The sequence below is a fragment of the Phyllostomus hastatus genome, unplaced genomic scaffold, assembly GCF_019186645.2.
Source record: "Phyllostomus hastatus isolate PE091 unplaced genomic scaffold, TTU_PhHast_1.1 phas_contig_29, whole genome shotgun sequence".
NCBI lineage: Eukaryota > Metazoa > Chordata > Mammalia > Chiroptera > Phyllostomidae > Phyllostomus > Phyllostomus hastatus.
Genome location: NW_025333835.1, coordinates 1,463,768 through 1,471,394, shown reverse-complemented (window position 1 = coordinate 1,471,394; position 7,627 = coordinate 1,463,768).

The window sequence follows — 7,627 nt, the reverse complement described above, 5'->3', positions numbered from 1 at the left end:
TTAAGATTTTGTTTATTTATTTTTAGACAGAGGGGAAGGGAGGAAGAAAGAGAGGGAGAGAAACATTAGTGTGTGTTTGCCTCTCACATGCCCCCAAGTGGAGACCTGGCCTACAACCCAGGCATGTGCCCTGACTGAGCATGGAACCTGCAACCCTTTGGTTTGCAGGCTGGCACTCAGTCAACCAGCTAGGGCATAGTGTTCTTATAAGAAGAGTATTTGGACACAGAGAGACACAGACAGAGAGGGAAGAATGTCATGTGAAGGCAGATACAGAAATTGGAGTTATACAGTTGCAATACAAGAATGCCAAAGATACCTAGCAACTGCTCAAAGCGAGGAGAATGGCAAGGAAGGATTCTCCCTGAGAGCCTTCAGAAGGAACATGGCCCTGCAGACATCCTGATTTTGGCCTTCTAATCTTCAGAACTGTGAGAGCATAAACCCCTATTTTTAAAAGCCAGCCAGTTGATGGTAATTTGTTACAGCAGCCCCAGGAAACTAAGACACTGGCTGATAGCCAGCAAGGATGTGAGGTCAGCCAACAGCCACATGACAGCTTGAAAGAGGATCTTCTGAGGCCTGCCAAGAACCAGGTTGAGTGCGCTTGGAAGCAGATTCTCCCCCAGTCAGCCTTGAGATGACTGCAACCCCAAGTGCCACTCTGATTGCATTCCTGTGAGAGACCTGGAGCCAGAGTTACCTAACTAAGCCCCTCTGGTTTTCTGACCCCCAGAAACTATGAGGTAGTAAGTGTTAGTTCTTCCAAGCTTCTAAGTTCTGTTATACAGCAGTAGATAACTAACACATATATAGATATATATATATATATATATTTATTTATTTATTTTAAAGATTTTATTTATTTATTTTTTGAGAGAGAAGGGAGGGAGAAAGAGAGAGAGAGAAACATCAATGTGCAGTTGCTGGGGGCCATGGCCTGCAGCCCAGGCATGTGCCCTGACTGGGAATCGAACCTGCGATGCTTTGGTTCACAGCCCTGGCTCAATCCACTGAGCTACGCCAGCCAGGGCTAAGATATATATTCTTAATTTGAGGAAGATGGAAGAATAAACTAGGAACTAATGATAATGGTTACCAATAAGAGGTGAGTAGGAACAGAGTACAAGGAATAGAAGGGAATTGCTACGTTCAAAAATGAAGTTGGAGAGAGGGGAGTGAGGACTGAGTGGCAATCACACAAGGGCTGTGCGCAGCCACACATAGCCCTGGAAAGAGTGTGCACCCAAGCCTGTGCAACAGAGGGTGGCCTGGCCGCGCATGCCCGCGCCCACACCCCCAGGAGAGTGTGTTTTGTGGAAGACTCGAAGCACACAATTGTGAACCCGGGAAAGGCACGGGTGCTCCATAGGATCCCCAGAGCCCGCAGCCGTGAACCTGGAAAAGGCGTGCGCACTCCGAAGGATCGCAGGAGCCCACCTCTGTGAGCTCCGGAGAGCGTGCTTAGGAGGGCCCAGATCCCACACCAAGGGCGCTGCAGAGGCACCAGACGGGCTCTGGGGAGAATCTGCGGCTAGCCCTGGGGACAGTATGCAGAGGGTCACTGAGTGATGAAGGGAAGGGAGAAAAGAGATACCAATCGCCCCTCAGCCTGCTGAAGACAGCAAGATCAGAAAAGTTGGTTTGGCCAGTTTGAAACCAACAGCAGGTTTTTTTTGATTGTTTGATTTTGTCTTTTTTTTTAGTAACTTTTTATTTTTAAATTTTTATTATTTTTATATCTATCAATTCCTTATGCTTCTTTCTCTCTTTCTCTTTCTTTCTTTCTTTCTTTCGTGTGCTACTCCTTCCTTTCTTTCCAAATGTATTTCTTCTTCCTTCCATCTTCTGCTTTTTTCCTTCCTTTTTTTTTTTTGAACCGGCAAGTTACTGCATATTTGTATTATCATTTTTTCATTATTCTTACATCTTTTATTTTAATAGTATTTTGGTATTCCTTTTCTTTCTGTATAGTCTTCTTTGCTTGGCTGGTTACACTGTATCGTTTGACAGGTTTCCCCTGTTATCCCATTTATAGTGTATTGCTAACTTACTGTCCTTCATTTGTGTTCCATTAGTATACTACTCAAGGTTCTATACTCCCTATTCTTTTACCTAGATCTCACAGATTCTGTCATATGATTGTTGTTCTAATATTACTGTAAATAATAGCTATTCCATACAATTGTAAATACTATACAACCCCCCCCCCCGCCAGTACCCAAGATCTTAGCCCAATTCACGGATTACTGAAATTACTGTAGTGGTTAACTCTATTCTCTCACACACTACACCTATTTACTATCCTTTACTCTCACCTTACCTCAGGATCTGACCTCCCACAACCTCACGGCTTTCTAGATTCAACTCACAATCCTCCCCTCCCCAACAAGAGTCTTATCTTCTTTCCATTCCTTCTAAAAAGCGGCTAGTTGGGTGGAATATCACAGTTAACACTACACATAGCCAAAGACTCTCCTATTTCTTCTCTACTGGCTGCTACTGTAAATATCATAGAATACTCTCTTGCTGTCTTAAACCATTTTGCCTTACCCTTCCAACTGGTGACAAAAAAGAGTAGGTGGAAGCTGTGAATACCAGGATACCCGAAGGGGACTACAGTCCTGAATCACACAGGTATTCTACCATACAACTTCACACCATAAACCCAGGGAGCCAGAACAGATCAATTTAAAAAATAGAGTTTAACAAGAAGAGTCTCACGAACAATGAGAAGGCAAAGAAACAATCCCCAAATGAAGGGAACAGAGGAAGCTTCAGAAAGAATGCTAAATGAAAGAGAGGCAACTCAACTATCAGATATTGAGTTCAAAGAAATGCTTATCGGGAAGCTAAATGATCTCACAATGAACTACCAGAAACTACAGGGAAGCTACAACGAACTCACTGCAAACTATATCAACATGAAAAAGGAAATAGAAACTATCAACAAGAACCAAGAGGAAATGAAGAATACATTTCTGACCTGAAGAACACAGTAGAGAAGGAATCAAAAGCAGGATTGATAAAGTAGAAGATCAGATCAGCGAATTGGGGGACAAAGTAGAAAAAAACACCCAGAAAGACCAAGGAAAGGAAAAGAGGCTCAGAAATAATGAAGAGGGATTAAGAGAAATGCAAGACAATATGAAATGTAATAATATTCATATAATAGGGATACCAGAAAGAGAAGAAGAGCAAGGGATAGAAAACCTATTCGAAAAGGTAATGATGGAAAACTTCCCAAATTTGATGAGAGAAAAAGTCACACATATCCAGGAAACACAGAGAGTTCCAATCAAGAGGAACCCAAAGAGGCCCACCTCAAGACACATCATAATTAAAATGGCAAAATTTCAAGACAAAGAGAGAATCTTAAAGGCAGCAAGGGAGAAATAGGAAGTAACATACAAGGGAGCCCCAATAAGGCTAGCAGCCAACTTCTCAAAGGAAATGCTCCAAGCCAGAAGAGAATGGCAAGAAATATTCCAAGTAATGAGAAGCAGAGGTCTGCAACCAAGGCTACTTTACCCAGAAAAGCTCTCAATCAAGATAGAAGGCCAAATAAGGAGCTTCCCAGACAAAATAAGTCTAAAAGAATACACCTTCACCAAACCAGCTCTGCAAGAGATGCTAAAGGGCCTGCTTTAAGGAAAGGAAGGAAGAGAGAGAGAAAGAGAAAGAGAGAGAGAGAGAGAGAGAGAGAGAGAGAGAGAGAGAGAGAGGAACACAGGTATGTAAATGGCAATGAATAAGTACCTATCAATAATAACCTTAAATGTAAATGGATTAAATGCTCCAATTAAAAGACATAGAATAGCTGAATGGATAAGAAAGCATGACCCACACATATGCTGCCTGCAAAAGACCCACCTCAGGATAAAAGACCTACACAGGCTGAAAGTGAAGGGCTGGAAACAAATTTTCCAAGCAAATGGACAGGAAAATAAAGCCAGGCTAACAATACTCATATCAGACAAAATAGACTTCCAAAAAAGGGCCATAAAGAGAGGCCCAGAAGGTCACTTCATAATACTCAAGGGAAGAATCCACCAAGAAGACATAAACATTGTAAATATATATGCTCTTAACATAGGAGCACCAAAATACATAAAGAAAATCTTGGAGGACTTCAAGAAAGATACTGACAGCAACACAATTATAGTAGGGGATTTTAACACCCCACTGTCAAAAATGGACATATCTTCCAAACAAAATATCAACAAAGATATTGTGGCATTGAACAATGCCCAAGATCAAATGGACTTAACTGATATATATACAGCCTTCCATCCCAAAGAAACTAAATACACATTATTTTCACAGCCATGAACCTGGAAAAGGCACGCCCACTCCGAAGTATCTCAGGAGCCCACCTCCGTGAGCTCTAGAAAGCGTGCTTAGGAGGGCCCAGATCCAATCGCCCCTCAGCCTGCTGAAGCCAGCAAGACCAGAAAAACTGGTTTGGCCAGTCTGAAACCAACAACAGGTTTTTTTGTTTGATTTTTTGATTTTGTCTTTTTTTTTAGTAACTTTTTACTAAAAGTTTGTCTTTTTTTTAGTAACTTTTTACATGGAACATTTTCAAAGATAGACTACATAATAGGACACAAAACAAGCCTCAACAAATTCAAGAAAATTGAAATCATACCAAGCATCTTCTCAAATCACAAGGGACTGAAACTAGAAACAACGCCAAGGAAAGAAAACCCAAAACCCTCAAAATCATGGAGATTGAATAGCATGCTATTAAACAATGAGTGGGTCAAGAATGGAATTAGAGAAGAAATCAAAAAGTTCCGGGAAACCAACAAAAATGAACTCACAACAACCCAAAGGTTGTGGGACCCAGCCAAGGCAGTCCTGAGAGGGAAGTTCATAGCGATACAGGCCTACGTAAAAAAGAAACATTTCAAACAAACAACCTAACCTACACCTACAAGAACTTGAGGAACAACAACAAAGGCAGCCCAGAGCAAGTAGAAGAAAGGAAATAACCAAGATCAGAGCAGAATTAAACAACATAGAGACTAAAAACACAATTGTAAGGATCAATGAATCCAAGAGCTGGTTCTTTGAAAAGATAAACAAAATCGACAAGCCTTTAAGCAGGCTCATCAAGAAAAAAAGAGAGAAGACCCAAGTAAACACAACAGAAATGAAAGAGGAGAGATCACAACTGATACCATGGAAATGAAAAGGATTGTAAGAAATTACTATGAAGAACTGTATGCCAAAAAATTTGAAAACTTAGGTGAAATCAACAAATTTCTAGAAAAATATAATGTTCCAAAACTCAATGAAGAAGAAGTAGAAAGCCTGAACAGACCAATAAGAGCAGATGAAATTGAAGCAGTAATCCAAAAACTCCCGACACAAAGAAACCCTGGAATGGATGGTTTCACAGGAGAATTCTACAAAGCATTTAAGGAAGAGCTAACCCCTATCTTCCACAGACTATTCCAAAAATTCCAAAATGATGGAAGACTCCCAAACTCTATTTATGAAGCCAGCATCATCCTAATCCCAAAACCAGATCAAGACACAACAAAGAAAGAAAACTTCAGGCCAATACCGCTGATGAACATAGATGCTAAAATCCTCAACAAAATATTGGCAAACCACATCCAACAATACATTAGAAAGATCATACATCATGACCAAGAGGGATTCATCTCAGGGATGCAAGGATGGCTCAATATTTGCAAATCAGTTAATGTAATACATTACATAAACAATAGCAAAGACAAAAACCACATGATCATATCAATAGATGCAGAAAAAGAATTTGATAAGATACAGCACCCATTTATGAGAAAAACACTCAGCAAAGTGGGAATAGAGGGAGCATTTCTCAACGTAATAAAGGCCATATATTAGAGACCTACAGCCAACATCATATTCAATAGGCACAAACTAAAATCTTTTCCACTAAGATCAGGAACAAGACAAGGTTGTCCACTTTCACCACTTCTATTCAATATATTATTGGAAGTTTTAGCCATAATGATTAGATAAGAAAGGAAAATAGCAGACATCCAAATCAGAAGGGAGGAAACAAAACTGTCATTGTTTGTAGATGACATGATAGTGTACACAGAAAATCCTATAGAATCGACCAAAAAACTGCTTGACCTAATAAATGAATTTGGTAAAACAGTGGGATACAAAGTCAATATCTAGAAATCAAAGGCATTTTTGTACACCAACAATGAAACAGCAGAAGCAGAAATCAAGAAAAAAATCCCATTCAATATTGCAAAAAGAAAAAATAAAATACCTAGGAATAAACCTAACCAAAGAGGTAAAAGACCTACATTCAGAAAACTACACAACACTGAAGAAAGAAATCAAGGAAGACACAAACAAATGGAAACATATACCATGTTCATGGGTTGGAAGAATTAACATCATCAAAATGTCTATACTACCCAAAGCAATTTACAGATTCAATGCAGTATCTATTAAAGTACCAATGGCATATTTCACAGACAAACAACAAACACTTCAAAAATTTATATGGAACCATAAATGACCCTGAATAGCTGCTGCAATTTTGAGAAAGAAGAGTAAAGTAGGAGAGATCACAATACCTGATATCAACTGTATTACAAGTCCACTATAGTCAAAACAGCCTGGTACTGGCATAAAAACAGGCACATGGACCAATGGAACAGAACAGAGACCCCAGAAATAAACTCAAGTCTTTACAGTCAATTAATATTTGACAAAGGGGGCAGCAACATAAAATGGAGTAAAAATAGCCTCTTCAACAAATGGTGTTGGGAGAATTAGACAGCTACGTGCAAAAAAATGAAACTTGGACACCTACTTACACCATACACAAAAATAAATTCAAGGTGGATAAAAGATTTAAATATAAGCCATGACCCCATTAAAGTTCTAGAGCAGAACATAAGCAGGAAAATCTCAGATATTTCACACAGCACCCTTCTGACTGATATGTTCCCTAGAGCAAGAGACATAAAGGAAAGAATAAGTAAATGGGATCTAATAAAAATAAAAAGCTTCTGCATGGCTAAAGAAAACAGTATCAAAATAAAAAGAGAATCAACTGTATGGGAAAACATATTTGCCAATGATACCTCAGGCAAAGGTTTCATCTCCAAAATATATAAAGAACTTACACGACTCCACTCTAAGAAGAAAAGCAACTGTATAATAGAGGACAGCCTGACAGTGACCAGAGGGGAGAGAAGAGGGAATTTCAGGGGAGAATGTGAAGGGTTTACAGGAACAAATTTAAAGGACACATGGACAAAAACTAGGGGGGGGGGATGGTAATGGGAGGGATGTGGGGAGGGATGGGTGGGCGGGCTGGAATGGGAGTAAAAGAGAGAAAACTGTACTCGAACAATGATTAAAATAAAATTAAAAAAAAAGAAAAAGGGGCCAAGATTTGGAGGCAACGTAAGTGCCCATTAGTATACAAATGGGTAAACAAGATTTGTACATACATAAAACAGAATGTTACTGGGCCTAAAAATGAACAAAATCTTACCATTTGGGACAACATGGCTAGAGCTAGAGGGTATTATGCTAAGTGAATAAGTCAGATGGAAAAGACAAACACCGTATGATTTTATCTATAAATGGAATGTAAAAG